This window comes from Convolutriloba macropyga, chromosome 1, assembly GCF_964194025.1.
Source record: "Convolutriloba macropyga chromosome 1, txConMacr16.3, whole genome shotgun sequence".
In the NCBI taxonomy this organism is placed as follows: Eukaryota; Metazoa; Xenacoelomorpha; order Acoela; family Convolutidae; genus Convolutriloba; species Convolutriloba macropyga.
This window is the reverse complement of record NC_134468.1, coordinates 1157901-1178794: the sequence shown is the minus strand read 5'-3', so window position 1 is coordinate 1178794 and position 20894 is coordinate 1157901. Positions and strand designations below refer to the sequence as shown.

The window sequence follows — 20894 nt, the reverse complement described above, 5'->3', positions numbered from 1 at the left end:
GTGTGAATTTGAACTCTTTTAATAGCGCTTTCTTTTCGTGAAGGTTAATCAATCCGTTTGGCTTTGTTTGATATTGGTTTATGTGCTACAAAAAACCGAGAGACAACTCGACCATTTTCATTTTGAAAAAAAAACCAATTGTCTAAATTAAACCCACTTCTGGGTTTTTAAGGAAAGGGCAAACAAAACAAGAGATAATTGTCGAGCAAATTTTTCTCTTTTCAGCATAAACCTGTCGACCACCTTCTTTTCACGTGCAGCTTTTAGGGGCCATGGGGATTTTCTTCAGCTCATTTAGCTCCCACTTAAAGTACCCTTTTACAACTTGAAAAGAATTTACGCTCCATTAAATGCAAAATAAAGTAACTTTTGTTGTTGACGTCAAACGCTGCAAGCATCCAATTAAAAGCCTATTTTCGATGGACAAGATAAGGTAAAAGTTGTTCAATTTGTTGACGCAACTTTCACAGTGCACGTCAGCAGCAGAAAAGATTGTTCTTATTTGGGTTTTTTTTGGGTCAGGGGGGAGGGGTGTGTTGATGACAGGGCTTGCAAATTTACATCTATTTTCATCTTTATTGTGAAAGCGTTTAACGCAGCTTACTGCATAAAATATGGAGTTTAGCTACCAATATTTAACTAGGCAAAGTGGGAAAAAGTCTGATTAAGGTGCTGCTATTTTACTACAACCCAGTACATAGAACGGTGCTCGCAATATTGTTTGACAGGGAGTTTAGCCGACACGGAGAAAATGAGAAATTTAGCCGATATCTTGATTCTGATTGGTCGATAAATCTGATTGGCCAAACTGTTACTACTTTCAAACATTACAATCGGTTTGTCGGATCAAATATTTGTATTTTTCTTATCTACTAAACCCCCGGTCGGCCAATTCGGCAATTACCATATAGCACATAGAGTACTGCGAGAGATTAACAAACCTCCGTAAAAAAATCGTAGCCGTGCTGCGAGCTAGCTTCCGCGAGGAAATTTAAGTCAGTGGTATGAAAACAAACAGAAAAGAAAAACAAATTTAAAAGCTGAGCTTGCACTTTTTACATAGGACTATAGCACCTTTGATGATTAGGCAGCAGAATTAAGTCAAATAGAGAAAGAGAGTAATATAAACATTAGGTATATTTACAGCAATTAGCCGATTGAGCGGAACGGGTAAAAACTATTTTTGAAAAAGACAGTATTGCTTTCAATGGCGAGGTTAAAAAATCGAAGGAATCAGAGGAGTTAAATTAGTAATCGTTTTTTTATAGTTTTTTTAAATTTTTTTAAATATGTGGTGAAAAAACTTATTTAATCATCTTTGCAGTCTTGATATGAAAAAAAAGCTCCGAAATATCTATAAGTCGATTTAATATAAGTCGATATACTTTGAGAGTATGTTGAGCGACCGTTATTGTAAATGCTTTCATTTTGTACAATTGAAAAGGTATCGCGTGTGTTTTTATCTTATTTGTTTCTCGCCAAGTCAATGAAGCATGTAGCTTTCTACTATGTTTTAATGATGCTAAGTATTCGAAATTACAATAAGGGCAAAAATGTTGTGTAAAAATTGCAAAAAAAACACTGTTTTGTGGCGCAAGGAAACAAACAGCGTTTTCTGCTGTCATTTCCTTTTCCACATAAAGAGACTTAGTTCAAAAATAGGTAGACAATTTAGTCATTATTAAAATTGACAACTTCTTCATTTTCTATTCGCAGTCGCCATTACGATTTTCCCATTTTGGTGTTTGTTCATTCGTCGCCCGATGTTACGCATAGCTTACTGCTATTTACAATCAAGTCAACCTCTAAGCCCCCCTACCTCTCCCCTCCCCCTTCTTCATGCAACCCGGCACCCAATTGACAAAATAGACAACGTTGCAGCAGTTGTCGAGGAAAAGATGGAAAAATTGAAAATAAATAGGAAATGAAGCTTTTCCGTAATAGAGGCAGCGTCCTCTTGGGGTTAAATTTGCTAATTTAATCAGTCGTTTCTTCACTAATCTATTTTGAATCGTACCCCCCCCCCCCCTCAACCCTCCCTCCTCCAAAATCCCTGACCGTTTTGTCTATTTTCCCGCCCTCTTTCTCTCTTTATTTTACTTTCTTTTTTTATTTCAATCCCCTCCTACACAGTTTTTTTTTCTGTTCAGCTCACAATATTATTGTTCCCTCCCTCCTTTGAAATAGAAAAGCGAAGTCTGATTAATCACCTCACCTTTGCCCTGTAAGTAAAAATTCACTCAGAAATAATTGTGACCGTTTGAAACTGTTAAATTCTAAAAATCCCCTTTTTTATTCCAGAGCGCCTCAATATGAATCATAAAATTGCATTACATTTCCTCCTTCAAAAAAATATTCTAATTCATTACAGTTCAATCAATCGCTATAAATAAAATTTCATTCACTGTTTTGAATTTGTTAATTGGAATATTCTTCTGTCATTTTTAAACTACAAACAAGCAGCGCTCGTCTTAAAATTGGTTCTTGACTTCTATCGGATCATTTCTGAAACTAAAACATTTGTTATCAGCCTGAATCTATAATGAACAGTGTTTTCTGCAGAATTGCGGTAAGAGTCATTACCAAATTTTTATCTTACATATACAACATACTGTTAAACGCAAATTATACAAAAAAACTCTACCACCTTTTAATTCTTTCTTAGCAACAAGCGATGCAAATAAGCAATTAAAGGTGACAAAGTCACGTAATTTTTGACCCAATTTCGTGGGTTTTTTCCCGTTTGTGCCAACCCCCGCCCCAGTACCTTATGCACTCCAAAATTACGCGTGTCAGTACATAGTAAATCATTAAGCAAATTGGAAAGTGCAAGTTTGGCACGTGCGCTTTGATTTTGCAAGGTGCAAACAATATGCACCCGCTAAGCTGGTGGGGGGGCACAAACAAAAAATATACCATTTTGTTTATATCAGTTTTGTCAAATAAATTAATTTTCTAATCCAAAGTCAAACACTTGACGTGCCATTACGCTATGTGCCACAAAAATTGTTGAAGTCTTATCTCTTCATATTTAATTTGGTTATCTTCTCGATTTAATGGTGCCTCTAAGTCCGTTAAAACCAACTTTTATCCGCTCTAAAGAATGGAAAATCGAAATAAACGAGTTTATCTATCCTTTTTTTGCTCCCTTTAAATTTTCACAGGTTGGTACAAAGCTTTAGAGGTTCATTAAACGCAGGTGAAATCGAAGACAAAGAACAGTAAACACAGACAGAGTTAGAGGAAATTCCGCCCTCTAGAAAAATCGAACGCCTTCAATAGATTTTTCAGATTGGCTTGAAAACGGTTGTAAATTTTAAATTAGCGCTCATCCACTTAAAAAAGAAGTCAAAGATCTCGGGTCACAACTCGATAATTTTCTTCTACAAAAAACAACTCTGTTCTATTGGGAATGAAATCTTTATTCTAGAAGCTGGCGGATGTCATCAAAAGTATGTTGCAAATATTCAAAAATTTTCTTAACGGTTTTGACCCGATCCACTTTAGTAGGGGGAACTGTATGCTCAACTGGTCTTTTACGACTCGAAGAGTGGTAAATATTGGTATTCTACAGGTTTTTTTAGGTAGAGCAAGTTTGTCCATGACTTGAATTTTGACTTCTTTCGTTTCGAACATTTACCTCAGTTTTTGATTGTTGTTTTCAAACATTGGACGTCAACAGTAGCTTATTTTGTAATATATAGAAATTAGAAACAGCTGATAATATTCAAGGCGAAGGAGTTTGAGATTTTTTGATCCTATATAAGTCAACCCTGCTTATCTAAATTACAGAATCCCACCTACCCTTTTTGTTTCGGGTTACTTAGGGCTACTTTTTTGTGTTGGGCACATTTTTGTTTTTTTTTCTCGTTCAATTTTGATGTTCTGATTTTGGTAATTTAAGGTTTGATATTATTTTGCACCATGCTTCGAGTCGTTTGTTTTTTAGCTGACTTAAGTTTGTTCATGAGTTATAATTTTGACTTTTGTTTTCGAATATTGACTTCTGATCTAGAACGTTGTTTTCTGTTTTCGAAAAGTGAACTTTACCAGTAGCTTAGTTTGCAATGCATAGTAATTAGGAACGGCTGGTAATATTAAATATGAAAGGGTCATTGAGAACTATTGATCGCATATAAGTCAGTCCAACCTCTCTAACCTAACCTTTTCCCCGAATTCCAACCCCCACGCCTTCCTACCCCCAACCCTAACTCTAACCCTAACCCTAACCCCAACTACATACCCGCCCTCATACCCCCCCCCCCCAACAATACCCCCTTCTCTCCGCCTACTTACCGAGGTTTCTCACTATAAACTGTTCTTTATCGGACATAGTTTTGCTTTTCTATTTTTTGTCACTATTCTGAAATTGGTAGGGTTAGAAAAGAGTTATGTGGCACGACTCTTCCTGTCGATTCCGGTATATGTTTTTTGTTCAGTCAATTTTTGATGATCGGTATTTGCATCGTACAGAGTTTTGAGTGGTATCATTAGAAAGCTTATCAAGCGTAGTCTTTAAAAAAAAAGGATTTTTTCTGAATTTCGCGTTCTCCAAGGAATTACGGCTTTTTTGTGATTGATAGCCTGTTCGATATAATTTTTAGCGATAGTCTCATTGCGTTTACGTTTGCATTAAAATTGCATTAAAAATTTCCATTTGGCCCACTTTGTCCAGCTTCACCGGAAGTGCAGACATAACAACTTCTGACACAATCGTTTTTCATTCATTTAACCGCTCTTGCCACATCCAGTTCGTACAAATGTGTTCCGGAACTACGCTATAGCGATTTTTCTCTAATTTAATTAATATTTTTTTTAAAAAATTTGCATTATTTATCTTCGATCTATTAATATTTTCGTTTGCGAAAAATTTTTTTAAAGAACTTGAAACAATTGCATTTCTCAACAGTTGAGCAGCGATAGGAATGCCTGTTTTGACCCATGGTTGATTTTTCAATTGAAAAATGATTTAGATTGTGTTTTATGTCTGTACTTTTTCAACATTTTTGTTTGCACCTTTTTCATCCCAACTACAGTATTCAATTGAAAGTTCAATTAATAAGAGGTCCCATGTATGTCCAAATCTATGCTAATCTCCTCTAACTATGGTTTCCAAAAGAACGAGAAACAGAAGGACAACATTTGTCAAAGTGAATGAATTTGACAATTTTTTTGCAATTTTTTTAAATAAAATTCGGATATACCCACAAAATGTTTCGATTAAAGATAACTATGACATTGATGTTAATTCTGTTTATTGGGTCCATGATGTTTTTAACTGGCATTGTATTTTTCATGCAAATTAATTTCGACAATCATTAAAGATTCAATCCAACTCACCCCTGAAAAAATAATAAATTGACCTAAATAACTTACATTGTAACATTATAAAACATGAAAGTTATTCCACCTTGTTTTATGGAAGGCAGAAGAAGTTGTTGAATAAAATGTAAATATATCAAAATTTCTAACTGCTAATTTAAGTTTCGTGTTATATTATGTTTTGTCGTGTGATTTCAAAATTAAATATAATAAAGTAAAATCAACTTTGTTAATCCCGCAAACAATTCAGGGCTTCTAAGATAGAGAAAGACTCTAAAAAACTAATGTTTTACAAGTTGAATTTTTTCCCGCTGCCTTCTACAAAAAAACTAAAGAACGAACAAGTTTGGTTCTTTGTGACCTAGCTGCCAATGCAAATAATCGGTAATCGTACACGAAGTCGTGTAATCGAAAGTTAAATGGGATCTATCGATGAGATTAGTAACTCAAATTTTCGGAATCTAAAAATTTCTGTAAGAATAAGATTGTTAAAAAAAATCATTATCTACTTGAAGTAGAATTCCAAAAGTAACATATATCCAAAAAATACTATGTGGATACCCGGGACGAAATTTCCCGGTAATCATAAAAATTCATATTTTATTCCATATAGGACAAACAAAATTTCTCAGTATGATCTTGCAATTATTACTATGATTTATTTTTGATCTTTCTATGATTACTAAAATTTATATAAGATCTTTCTATGATTACGAAGATTCTAAAATGATCTTTCTATGATTATTAACCATTTTTATGGTCGTTGTATGACTAATAAGAACCATTTCTGATTTTTGTATGGTTAGAGAGAACCATAGAAAACATCTATGTATGATAGCAAAGAAGACTATATGGACTATGCTTGGATTGCCAGAAACTCTTCAATCCCATTCGAAATTGAAGCAGACCAACTGAAAGAGTTGAGTGCCCGAGTCGAAAACAGAAGTTAATCTTGTAAGATCTTGCAAGATTCTTGCAAAAAAAGTTAATCTTATAAGATCTTACAAGACAGAGTTATTCTTGCAAGATCTTGCAAGACAGAGTTAATCTTGTAAGAATCTTGTAAGAATCTTGTAAGAAAAAGTTAATCTTGTAAGATCTTGTAAGAATCTTGTAAGAATCTTGTAAGATTTAACAACGTCTTGTAAGAATCTTGTAAGAATCTTGCAAGATCTTACAAGATTAACTTCTGTTTTCGACTCGGGTGGATATCCCGCTATAAACCCATTCAGGCGAGCCAGCGAACCAATACAACCCGAAACTTGGATCCAAAAAGCGGGGACAATGGGTCGTGGACAATCCCGGAATGAAAATAAATAGAGGAAAACAGTTCCAGATAAACCTAAATTGAAAACAAACACCAGAAAAAACCTCAGATGAGCCCGGACTAGAACGAGAGTGTAAAAACAGAGAGTACCAGGTAAACCGGGACTAAAAACAAGCATCAAAAAAGGAGTCGCCGATAAGCTGCAACGAAAATCAAGCACAGTACAAAAAGAGTCTCAATTGAGTTGGGACTAAAAAATTCCCAGATACGCCGGGATTGAAAATAAGCACAGCAGAATCTGTCCCAGCCAAGTCCTCATTAAATAAAAATCCTTTTACGATATTAAGCTTAATTCTGCTCAAAGAATTGTGTTTTGTTCGGTCCAGAAAACCCAAATCTCAGCCTCTCTCGGTCCAGAGAGGTTGCAAGTTCTGGCGCCCCTACTCAGTCTTGGCATCTATTGGCCAAGGATTGGCCTCTGGAAAATCTCTGATTCAGGCCTGATAAGCTCTGATATTCGGTACGGGTTGTTGCGTTTCTGAAACGAGCCTAAAATTTTACGGTGGCTGTTGTTATCACTATCATGGAAAACGTTAAAGGGCTCGTTTTTCATTTTAAAATTTTTTAATACTGCGGATGTAAGGAGGTAAAATTATGTGTATAAATCACTTCTGAAAGCAAAAATGAATTTCATTATCAAGTTTTTTAGGACATTTTTTAGGACAAGTTTTTGGTTTCTAGATTAATATTTGCGCACACTGGTTTCTTTGGTTTAAATTACGACCTGAAAAATTTTTATCTATGATCTAAAGTGAATGAGAAATTTTATTGTATCTTAGTCTCTTTTCCAAGTGTTCATGAAAAGCTTATATGACTTAGTGTGATTTCTTAGATGGCTTGGTATATCTAAATGTTTTTTTTGCACGCTTTCTAGCTTAACCATTGCTCACAGTTGTCTGTACGGTTCGATTTAAGCATAAATTTCTTTTATGATCTTAATTTGATTGTCAAGATTTCATAAAAATTATATATGACTTAGTATGATTATAAGAATCATTTTTATCTGTGTATAATCACTCAAATTTTTTGTGTTCTTCCGGGCATTTGAAAAGTTGTCGAGCGTGCCATGAGCATTCCATTGAAGTCAAATAAAAGACTCACTTAATTGTAGCTTGAAATTTAATTACTTCATTCCTATACTTTTTCTCCCTATGCTATGCGTGTGAAATGCGTCAAATTTATGTCTGTTTAAACGTACTGTTTTGCTGGAAGCAATTGAAAAATGTAGAACATACATTGAAGTACAAATAATGAAAAACTTTTGTAACTTTTGGAGGCCACTTCGGTCCAATGTTTATACAAACTACTATGTACTGTTCAAGGCTGCAGTCTGAAGCCATCAAGCATACTTTTTGGGCCAGTTTACTTCTTCATTTTTCTCACTTTTATCCCAAAAGTTATGGATATCGAACAATCTGATATTCAAATACCTTTTTGCGGACGTGTCTTTTTAATAAACTCCTTTCCATCCAAGCCAGTGTAAAGCTTTCTTTTCTTCAGCAAAATAGATTACTTCTGCAAATTTTTACACTTAACGATTTGTTTTTCAATTTGATTTGTTTTTCAATTTTTTGTTAAAAAAATGGTTTCGAAATTGATGAAACATATATTTCTATTTGAATTATCTATCAATAGTTGGATAGAATTATGCGGAAGTAGATGGAGATATATGACGACAATGGAAAATTTCCTTTGTTGTCATGACTTTAAACAATTTGAAACAAAAAAAGGTGAACGAGATTAATTGGACATGAATTCAATAAAAATAAATGACCCTCAGCAATTTAGAACAGAGTGAGGTGAACAAAACTAACTTGACATGAATTTATTAAAACAAATTAATCTAAACAATAAAAACCCAAAACGAACACAGAAAAGTTAATTTAAAAATGAAATCTTTTTTGAGCATTAGTTGTTGAAATCAACCAAGAATTAAATATTATGAATCTGGTCAAAATACGTCTCCTAACAAAGCACACTTTTCCTGCTTTTAGAACAAGGAAGAACAGTCGAGAATGCTACTAAAAAAATACTCACCGATGAATGAGTTTTTTTTTAAATCACGCTTGTAATCGTCAGCCCATTTCTCCTGTGTTAACATACTTTTTCTGTGTAAAACAGTTTTTTTCGTATTATAACTGAGAGAATGTTTTCCAAAAAGATAAAAGCTAAGCGACAACTTCATAAACTCGTCTTAAGATAAATGGTGTTTTTTATTGAAAAACCCTTAGGATAAAAATGAGTGCACAGCTAGAAGAATTTTTAGTTATATAATATATATATATATATATATATATATATATATATATATCCATCATTCGAGATTATTAGAGAACTTTTAATCATGTGTAGAAGACAAGAGACGAAAGCCTATCCGCTATAAAATGAGTTTAGTCGACAACACACATATGGAAGCTGCACGCTGTACTTTACAATTAACAGAAAATTAAATTTACAAAAATTTATTTTTATTGTAGCAAACGTGGCAGGAAAAAATCATCTATGTAGAAACTCATTAACAACTCATTTTTATTCTTTTTGAATCATTTCTTTCATCACAACCTGAAGTCATAACATTAGAAGTCCAAAAAATAGCTGCGTTGGGACTAACAACAACAAAAATCAGTTTTTACCCGTTCCTGACGTTAAAATATTTACTCAGTCTTCAATCCTAGCCTTAAAGGTACCAACTCTTGCTGTGTTGTGACTAAGAATAACTCCTGCAGATATATATGGTAGAAAGTGTTCAAATGCAAAAATTTTTGATATCCTAAATACTTAGCTGTTTTATTATTAAAAATATCAACAAACCAATGTTTTAAGTGTCGATGAATTATACTTTTCCAAACTTTCCAAATCTTCTGCAGTATAAACTAAATGGACTCCCAAAAAAACATTGTGGCGCTAATTGATCAGACTGTTAATTTTTCAGTAATGCTCTAAAGATTTCTAAGACTGCATTAAAAAACTCAAATCTCATGAAGTAAATAAAAAAATATTCAACAAAAATTAAAACGAATATTATAGAAGAGACCTTACATTTTTAGAAATTGCTTTGCATTCAAAATTTCCAATAAGTTGATTTGGAAAAATTTCTAATTGCGTTGGTAGATAATTTTATATGTGTCAAACGTAGACAACACCTTGGGAACATTTTTCAGTATGTTTCAAATTTGCGTAAAGGTTGTCTATTTGAAGTACAATTAAAATCCTATTGAGAAATAAAAATGATATTCTGGTCTAAGTTAGGTAAAAAACACTATGACAACCTCAATGAATTGATAAGTGGCCCTGATCATCCAATACGAAACAACAAAAATGATAAATTTTATAAAATTTGATAAATAAATTAATTGTTGGCCTATTCTGCTTCAAAATTTGTTTCGAAAGTTGAGTGCTGCTTGATTACGAAATCACAAATAACCTAGCATGATATATTTTCGAGTGGCTATTCAGATGTTGCCTTGTTCTCATTTTTCCTTTAAAATAGGAGAAAATTGCAAAAAAGAATTTGTCATGTGAAGTATATCAACACATAATATTCATTGATACATTTTTGACTAGCTAAGAAATTTGAGAACTTCAAATTTTCAATTTTCTTTATTCTGATTTTGAATTCATCTTGATCTGATAGGTTGCAACTTTATGAACAAACCCGCATCACCCCTCATCATTGTTTGAATTATCTGGAAAAAAATTACTGGTCTTTGCAAACGCTGGCGAATGCGGCATGCAAGAGAAAAGCGGTCCAGCCAAATTTGATACTTTAAAGCTCGATACGGTTACAGCCGGCAGCACTATAAGGTCATGGTCGCTTATTTAAAATGTAGTAATAAAGGTCAAAAGAGAATCCCTTTATCCCCCTTTGTTATTTCAAATTCAGGCCATCGCTTTACAATTTCCTTTGTTTAGCTTTGAGTTGTCCTGGGGGTTCTCCTCTTTGGCAGGTTTATATGATTAAGTGTCATATTGAATCCCCTGCTTTTAGATTGCCTGAACCTGGTGCTGAAATGCGTGACTGACTTCATTTCCTCTTCTCTCTCCCCCACAGTTTTGTATCAAATTGATAAGCAAACGCTATTCGAATAAAGCTCACTTGACCGAATTTTACAACAGAGACATTGATTGTTCGATTTCGGGTCGCATGTTTTGATAATGATAAAGTTAGTGAAGTGACATAACATTTCACACAATTATCAAACAATTTTTATTGTTTTTTTGCTAAATTTTTTAAAATTGTGGTTTTTGCGGAGGAAAATTATAATCAACCTGAGAAACCTAAATGTAGCGACCAGAACTATTGAGAGCATTCTAAAAAAAGTATCAACTTCGATCTTTTCATCAGTTGTCTCTCCTAATGATAAAAAGTAAAGAGTTTCCTTCTAAACTATACTCGATGTTACTTTACATAATTTGCAAAAAGCGATTGTTGAAAAGATCCAGAAATTTTACCAAGCTCCACTTGTGGAAGTTCAGTCTGATCGAGTCAAGGTAAAATTGAGCATCATATTTAGTTTTTAATATTTTGCCTTTTACCTCAAATTTCAAGGTTATCATCAAATAACCTCCGTATTTTGTTGAACTCACATAAAGATAACGACAACCAATTGATTTTAAAATGAGAGTGAGTGATATCAATTTATTAGCCACAGCCCTCAACTCAAATCTCGTGAAGTAAATAAAAAAATATTCAACAAAAATTAAAACGAATTTTATAGAAGAGACCTTACATTTTTAGAAATTGCTTTGCATTCAAAATTTCCAATAAGTTGATTTGGAAAAATTTCTAATTGCGTTGGTAGATAATTTTATATGTCTTAAACGTAGACAACACCTTGGGAACATTTTTCAGTATGTTTCAAATTTGCGTAAATGTTGTCTATTTGAGGTACAATTAAAATCCTATTGAGAAATAAAAATGATATTCTGGTCTAAGTTAGGTAAAAAACACTATGACAACCTCAATGAATTGATACGTGGCCCTGATCATCCAATACGAAACAACAAAAATGATAAATTTTATAAAATTTGATAAATAAATTAATTGTTGGCCTATTCTGCTTCAAAATTTGTTTCGAAAGTTGAGTGCTGCTTGATTACGAAATCACAAATAACCTAGCATGATATATTTTCGAGTGGCTATTCAGATGTTGCCTTGTTCTCATTTTTCCTTTAAAATAGGAGAAAATTGCAAAAAAGAATTTGTCATGTGAAATATATCAACACATAATATTCATTGATACATTTTTGACTAGCTAAGAAATTTGAGAACTTCAAATTTTCAATTTTCTTTATTCTGATTTTGAATTCATCTTGATCTGATAGGTTGCAACTTTATGAACAAACCCGCATCACCCCTCATCATTGTTTGAATTATCTGGAAAAAAAATTACTGGTCTTTGCAAACGCTGGCGAATGCGGCATGCAAGAGAAAAGCGGTCCAGCCAAATTTGATACTTTAAAGCTCGATACGGTTACAGCCGGCAGCACTATAAGGTCATGGTCGCTTATTTAAAATGTAGTAATAAAGGTCAAAAGAGAATCCCTTTATCCCCCTTTGTTATTTCAAATTCAGGCCATCGCTTTACAATTTCCTTTGTTTAGCTTTGAGTTGTCCTGGGGGTTCTCCTCTTTGGCAGGTTTATATGATTAAGTGTCATATTGAATCCCCTGCTTTTAGATTGCCTGAACCTGGTGCTGAAAAGCGTGACTAACTTCATTTCCTCTTCTCCCCCCCCCCCCCAGTTTTGTATCAAACCGCTATGCAAATGCTATTCGAATAAAGCTCACTTGACCGAATTTTACAAAAGAGACATTGATTGTTCGATTTCGGGTCGCATGTTTTGATAATGATAAAGTTAGTGAAGTGACATAACATTTCACACAACTATCAAACAATTTTTATTGTTTTTTTGCTAAATTTTTTAAAATTGTGGTTTTTGCGGAGGAAAATTATAATCAACCTGAGAAACCTAAATGTAGCGACCAGAACTATTGAGAGCATTCTAAAAAAAGTATCAACTTCGATCTTTTCATCAGTTGTCTCTCCTAATGATAAAAAGTAAAGAGTTTCCTTCTAAACTATACTCGATGTTACTTTACATAATTTGCAAAAAGCGATTGTTGAAAAGATCCAGAAATTTTACCAAGCTCCACTTGTGGAAGTTCAGTCTGATCGAGTCAAGGTAAAATTGAGCATCATATTTAGTTTTTAATATTTTGCCTTTTACCTCAAATTTCAAGGTTATCATCAAATAACTTCCGTATTTTGTTGAACTCACATAAAGATAACGACAACCAATTGATTTTAAAATGAGAGTGAGTGATATCAATTTATTAGCCACAGCCCTCAAGTTCTGATTCTTGCAGACGATGATTTCTTGCAAAACTTGTTCGAACTGCAAAATGATAATTTCTAATTTGTTCAGGCGTATATTTAGTTTCAATAAAAAATCGGTTGTTCCTTGTACTCTTTTTCCCACTCCAATTTAGTCCCGTCTGTTATTGAGACCGGTACAGACGTTATTAGTTCTGATGCAACTGTTTTCACGCTTACATCACAATTCGGTCCACTGCACTTTATGGCCCCACATCCTTATCTTTATCCACCTCTGCGGATGTAATTTAACGCACTGTGCACACCTGATTGTGTAGTTCAGATAGCGTAACGTATCGCGAAGCCGAATTGCTGGTTTTGAAGATATATTTTAGATGCGTGTTGACGTGATTTTTTAAACTGCTGTAAACTTCAACAAAAATGTGCAATTTTGAAAGCTGATCTTTTGAAACTTTTCAAATCGATATTTTAAGAGAGCTTTTATTCGATGTTTTTTAAGAATTTATGAAAATGCTGCTTCATTCTGATTTTTTTAATTGATGAAGTGCATGGAAAAAGTGTCAATTGGGCATAACTGAAGCGGAGAAAATCTTTTCAAAACGATATATTGATTTACGTCAAATATTAGATTTGAACAGGTTTCTTTGTTTTACGTGACAACAATTGTGTGAAAGTTTTTGACGACATATGTGAGCTCCGAAATGACATATTTGTCGATAAGGCTGAAGTTTTTCATTCGTTCGCTTGAAAAGCGAATCAAACTAGCTTCTATAATATCTCAAAAACTGAACCTGGGGTGAGATTACAGGCCAAATATTTCCTGTGGGAGATATTGTAGCCGCGGGAGATATTTGATCCGCGCTCAAGGACGGTTCGGCTAAATTGTCCCCCAAATGGGGTAATAGCCGGGCCAGATTTCAGCTTACCTTCAGCATAGGATGATATCTCTCTTTCCCTTTTCCTCTTTTTCCTCATTCAACTTATCGTCATCAGGTAAATTTAAATCCATCTGCCAAACACATTAACTTACATTCCATTTTTATTCCATCAACCGCAACCACAACCAACTACCTCCACCTTCACAACTACCACAATAATATCGATATAACTCACTTGGCGATCGCCGAATTGGCCGACAGTGGGTTTAACCGACTTTCCAAAATGAAAGCATTGAAGCCGACAGCCCGACCGCACACCAATTCCAGTTATAATGGCTAGACGAATTAGTTATAGTTTGACCAACCGGATTTTTGACAAATTAGAATTAAGAATCGGCCAAATTTCCCATTTTTTCCCTTGTCGACTAAACTTTGCGTTGGCTAATTTTCCTAGCACCATCTAAGTTACTCTGTTACACGCATCGCTGTCTAACCGAGTGTAGTATAACTACTATTAATACTAACTTGCTACTAACTAGACGTGGTTGCTAAATGCAAACACAATCAACCTGTCAAATTCAGTGACAAAAAGTTATCCCCTTTTGCACAGGTAGATACAACTTAACCAATACCCCAATATAGACTATATAAGCGAAGTGTACTGTATGTGCAAGCATACACATTACACCAATTAACCTTAACCTCAACCCTGAACTAGCTACCCATCCCCCACTATACCCCTCTTACTGTTCACGTGAATACGCGTGAATACGATAAGTGATAGATCCTTTACCACCCACCCCCTCTCCGGGTTCAATTTTTATTTTTCCTCTTTAACAGCACGCGAGAGGTTTGCAATTTGCAGGTAGTAATGTGTACTAACTAGCAGCAGCATGTGGCTTTTGAGCGGTTTTTTGGGAGTAAATTGGGCGGAAATTGAGTTTCTCTTTGTTCCTGCTATTCCATTGATCTGTATCTCCACTCAACTTTTTTAATATATTCCTATTACTATCACCACTCTTCTCTGTACTTACACTACACTCTATACTGAATATATACAGCTAGTAGCACATATACACAACACCCACACTAGGGGGAAAATTGATGAGGGGTGAAAGGAAATCTGCTAATGGATTGGATGGTAAGTTGATTTTATGGCTACCGAAAAATAAAAAGATAACCAAATCAAAACTTACCTCATAGTCTGAAACCCACGCGTTTTTATTAATCGCAAATTTGCAAATCAACTCGGCTTACATTTTCTGCAAATTTACCCAAGCAGACTGCGATGAAGAATTTGTAATCAGAAATTAAAATGCCCGTCTGTCTCTACAACAGGTAGGTTTTCCATATTTAGGTTTCAAAAGATTAGCCCACAATAAATAATTCCTTGCAAGGGCAGTTAAAGTTGGAATTACTTTTAAAGATTGAGCTGAAATAATGCAGAGGCGAAATTGGGAACTAAGGTTGAGCCAACTCTTCATCCGGAAAAAGATTTCAGTAACTACAAGAAAAAAAGATTTTTGGATAATTTTATGGAGTCATCTGGCTGTATCGCAAAAAAAAGAAAACAACTTTTATTGAAGCAGTTTTCTAAGTCAATTTTTTTTCAATAATTTATCTTTTTTTAAATTTTGAAAGTGATTTAATAATTAACTTGGTTACCATGACTAGGTTTATAAAACAACAGATCACCAGTTTAATAAATCAATGTTCAACAGTTCATTTCAGTTTCCAGATATGAAATATATGTTTCTATTCTCCCCACTTTGGTCAGGTAAGAATAAAAACTCATAATTAATTAAGTTTATTAAATCAATCGTGTTTTCAGTTGCAATAGTAAAACCCACACAATCGATTTTTCAACTATGATAGTGGAACCCACACCATTTGGTTTGCAATTGGGATACTGAAACCCCCACAATAAAAGGTCAAGAGACATTAACGAAGCTTCTTTTGCTTACAACTGGCTCACAGTTCTGCGCTTCTTGCTCTCAGCATTATAGCCTTTTCTCGCATTAGCGTGACTTAAACCGACTAAGCAAGCCTGCTAAAAGCAACTGACAAACCAGCTGAGTACAAACTTCTGTTGCCAGTGAGCTGATCTATTCGCTTCAATGTCTTTCTGACCAATTCAGAGAGTCCACCATGGGAATAAATTGAACATCTCTGTTGCACATTGTTGGGAGTATTGCTCCAACTTCCTGACTTCCGCAACTCTCAGGGCAAAACCAGATTTCCTCGCCACATTTGAAGTAATAGTGGGTTGCAGTGGGATGGTAATGGTTACATCCAGAGCTGCCAGTTGCCCAGAAGACCAACAAGGTAAATACACATCTCCAGGTCGAGAATTTGTTTCTGGTATCAGGTTTTTCTGCTCGGTGACAGGTTGGCAGCATTGCGAGCGGAAAAAAAACGTTGTCCCCTAGGTGGTCGTGTCGCGAAAGCATATATTCCCGATCATGACATGCCACAGCATGATCACCGAGTGTATCCAAAGATCCTGTTTTACAAAAGGGACACATCCCTTATTTTTCTTATATGGGAGCGCACAGTCTGTACTTCACAGCTGCAAGAAACCCGTTTGGCAATATATGGAGGCCGGGATCGGGTATGGTAGCTGCCGATAATCATACTCCTGATTGAGGAAGAAAGAGTGACAATACAAGAGCTTTTTCTCTTTCGAATGTTTGATTTTCATTTAATTTATTGAGAGCAACTTTGTCGTGGAATTCCTGTAATTTGCTTTGAGTAGGCTGCAATATTGACAAACCATTTATTTCATCAATCATTTTGGTAAAAGTGTGATCTGCTGTCGGACATTGGCCAGCTATAAGCTCTACTAATGTAGCGGACTGCGATATCGAACCAATATAGGCTGCTTTTATACGATCAGACGCTCGTCGGGTCCCAATTCCAGTCTTACTGATAGGCAAACATGCTTGATGCCATGACTCATTGGACAAACCTATTCCCAGTATATTTTCGAAAATGTCTTTTGAAGCGAGTCAAATTACTCAATAACACTTACAGCTTCCTCTGATGGTTTATTGCAGTGCAGTGAATACACAATTTTTGGTGCAACCAGGCAACTACGTATAATCGCAACCTTTGACTTTCTTCAGTTCTGCAGAAATTAAAAACTTTAAATTGAACAAAATATTGACATTTGTAAAAACTCTTCTAGGAACTTCACCAGGATAGACCAGATAACAGTCATTTCAGATATTTCGTGCACCACAAATGCTTACATCGCAAGATCTTGCAAGGCGAGTAGTTATCTTGCAAGAATTATTCAAATTAATTCGTGTCAAACTTTGTTTTCGCTGAATTTTATTGCCGCATCATAATTCCTTTTTCAAAGAAGTGTTCCTAGATATTGTTTCGTATGCTATGAACAAAAAAGATAAAAAATCATTGGTTATCTGAGTTTTAGTGAGATAAAATTAAATTAAGTCCAGTCATCAGCTGTAAACGTTACATTCAACAAGGCTGACGTAAATAGTAACCAAGTAACCTAGTAAAAAATTTGAATTGTTGTTTTGTGTTGTTTCTTTTTGTCCCTACCCAATTGAGAGCGTCAACGATATACTCAACTAGTTCTTTGTTCATTCAATTTTCGAGTTGTGATTATCATTATAAAGCTCGTCAAGCGTAGAATATCTAATTAAAAAGATTTTTTTTAGTTTTTCTTTCTCCGAGGAGTTAACGAATTTTAAATTTCCCTGAACGTTAGCCTCCATGGCGTTGTTTTTTCAAACATTTTCATGACTTTTTCTGAAACTTCGATCATTTTTGCTTCAAAAAATTGCGATGAAATTGTTAACGAAGTTCTCATTCATTTAATATTTAAACATGAAAAAGAGTTTCATCGTTGCTGAATTGATTGAATAAGTTTTTGCCCAATATTTTGGCAAAATTTTCGAAAATTTTGTCATTTTTTTCATACGAAATGGCATCAATTTTGCTTATGTGGCTCACTTTTTCTAGTTTGATCGGTAAAACAGACATATACACAGTTGAAACAATCTTCGTTTACTCAGATGAGGTCCATTTTTACCTCCAGTTCCTAAGAAAGTTATTCGGCTTTTATTTCGGATCTGTCCTTTTTAAATTTTTTTTTTGCTTTTTCTTCATCCCAATTTCAGACAAGTCTCTATTCATTTAGTTTTCGTTTTCATTTTGCGTTCGCTTTGACATTTGAGCCTAAACTTATGAATTATTTAGTCCTGGTTTTGAATTCTCCTTAATGCTTTGGACATGCTCATCTGAAAAGAAAATGTTTTCTAAATTAATAATTATTAATAACAAATAAAACGACCAAAATTTATTGTAAGTTGACTATAAATGTCAGAAGAGAAACGTCTAAAAAATACTAGCAGTCAGAAATTCGACACGTTATAGCTTTCACTTTTTTTCTGTGCTTTAGCCCCTCTGATTGTCGTACTTTTTTTCAACATTGCACTTTACTCTGATGACCTTATCAAAGTCAGGTTTGATGTTAAGCTACCTATTTCTCTAACAGCGCAATCAGAGACTAAATAACTCGATTTTTCCTCTATCTCCCGGGAGGGAATGCTACCATTGCACCAAAACAACCCCTATTGTAGCAATATTGTCAGCTTTATATACCGCAAGCCCTGTGTTATTACCTTTGTTGTTTTTTTTTTGAGATCATATGTTCAACTTTTTTTAAATCAATTTCATAAAATGAAAATTGAATTTTTTTACTGACCGTCTAACCAATTCTTTTTAATTTTAGTCAATGTTTGATGAGTTTCTTTCGACAAAATGTTCTAAACTGTTCTATGCTTTGTTTTTTTGCTATTTTCACTTGAGCCATTTGGTGACTCCAATTGTACGAGAAACTTTCCGATGGACTGGAAAAGGCGAATCCGAACTTTTTATCTTTAGAAAATCTGTATTTTGAGTATGGAAATATTAAGCATCTATACTTCTTATTTTCAGACATACTGAAAAGAGAATAATAGAGCAAATATTAGGATAAGTACCGCCTCTTTTTAGTCTGATGAAACCAAAATAAATTCAAAGACTGTAATTAATTTTTTGTTCACACAAGCAAAAGTTTTGTTCACGTGGAAACAGGAAACATATCCGGTCGTATTATTAAAAAACCTTAATATACATATTCATCTGACTGTTCACATATAGTTATATCTTTCACAATAAATCCAACGAGACAAGTTATTCCTGCAAATTTCCGTTCATGGGCGATTAGAACCCGCGACAAAGTTCATCCCTGCATTGTAATAACAACCCTTCGCGCCAATTTCGCCCGGATCAGTGAGATTAACTGGAAAAGTCAGAGCAAAAATCTTTTTGCCCACCCCTTTTTGACTTCCTTTGCGTATAGTCAGTCACCTAATCTTATTAAAACTCTCTTTCCCACTATCCAGCGATGCGGAAAATTGAATTGTCAGAAAACAGGGAAAGGTAGGTTGATTATTACCGCCCCTTTTTGACGGAACTTGATGGCTAAATGTGCAACCATTGTAACCTTTTTTAGTAACAGGGCGAAAATTTAGTCATAATTTTGTAAAGAAATTCATGTAGCTCGAAATAGCCCCAGGAATAGACTTAATGTAAAAATAGCTCCAAAATTACTCTGCATTTGTTATATTTTTATGGTCCTATTACAAATTTTGTAAATGGTGGTTAACTTACTATCACAAAACTGTTATTTACCGACTTTGGGGCGCCATCCTAACTAAACTTTTCAACATATGTTCACAATTTTTTTCATCACTTATGTAAGCGTAAGGTAACCCGATTCACTAAAAACGTAACCATGAAAAATGACCAGAAAGTATCAACTTCAATTTAGTTCGAATTTTTGGCAATTTGTTATATTTTGTATAAATTTGTTCCAACAAAGAAGTGTTTTGAAATTACGTGGACTTAATCCGTTATTTAGTATGCCGTTCAAAGAGTAATTTCCAGATTAGAAAAAGGGTCAATTGTTAGTAACTGTTCCTTCGTTTTATTCCTACACACACACCTGCAAAGGTTTATAAAAAATTTTGTTGGTAAATTGTAATATTGTATTGTCCCAAATATATAATGCTAAACCTGATCTATTTATTAAACACGTCGTTTTTATGTGCTGCAGTTTTTTGCAGTCAATTTTGCACAACGCTTCTAGGCGGTCAGAACTGCTGCGAAAAAAGGAAATAAAAGACACAAATATTAAATAATTGTCTACCTGGTACTGATTAAGCTATTTTATTGTACGTCTGTTAAAAAGCCAACAATATGCCGTTATTTCCATATATTTACTTCCACATTTTGCAAGCATTTGCTTTCTACACGAGTGAAATATTTGTTCCGATATAAACAATTTTGGTTAGTAATTGCTGCTTCTATTTTATTATGTTTTCCAAATTCTTTGAGCTCATATTTTACAACTTAACCAGGTAGTTTTGATTTCGCTGAAAACGGTAATGAAAAGAGTTTACCAAATACAACTATGTAATCAATTAGAATCCCACGCATTAGACATATAAAGACGGTAGTTTGGAGCCTCGTATGCTTAATTTGGCAACCATTAGCTTAATTTTGTTTTTATTTTGACAGAAATATTTTATTTTTAGCAATCGTAAATCATTTTTCCCATTAAGCAATGGGTAAAGGAAAAATTGTTCCTTTCATTTTTGTTTTGCCTGGAGCAACCAACCACTAACCTAGACAAGCACGTGAAATTAGTTTTAATTTTAGCTCTATTTAACCTCAAGTGGCCTCGAGAATTACCAGGAAATGCGTTCACATATTTTTTTAGTCTTTAAGATATTAGGCGACGGCTCAACTAAACGAAAAAACAAACTACTCAATTGTAAAAATGTAAATTTTTGATAACTTTGGCTAATCTATACAGTGTTGCGCAAAACAAGCAACAGGAAAAAAATTCGAGTAGATATAAGGACAATTTGTGTTAATAACAAGCTTAACTTATACACATTCTATCTATTGCACAGATAAAAGACAGCGCCCTAAACATTGTAGATATGCATTG

The 20894-nt window shown here is 34.2% G+C and overlaps 1 protein-coding gene across 6 annotated transcripts in view; it reads left to right on the top strand.

Annotated features, from left to right (window-relative positions):
* The first annotated feature begins 2025 nt into the window (after window positions 1–2025).
* LOC142355829 (synaptotagmin-16-like) overlaps window positions 2026–20894 on the top strand; it is a 59720-nt gene continuing 40851 nt past the window's right edge. The window contains exon 1 of one of the 6 annotated variants that reach the window (XM_075408112.1): window positions 2026–2224. The gene's annotated coding sequence lies outside the window, so the exon portion shown is untranslated. The other 5 variants (XM_075407901.1, XM_075408171.1, XM_075407948.1 and 2 more) reach the window with 5 other exon arrangements.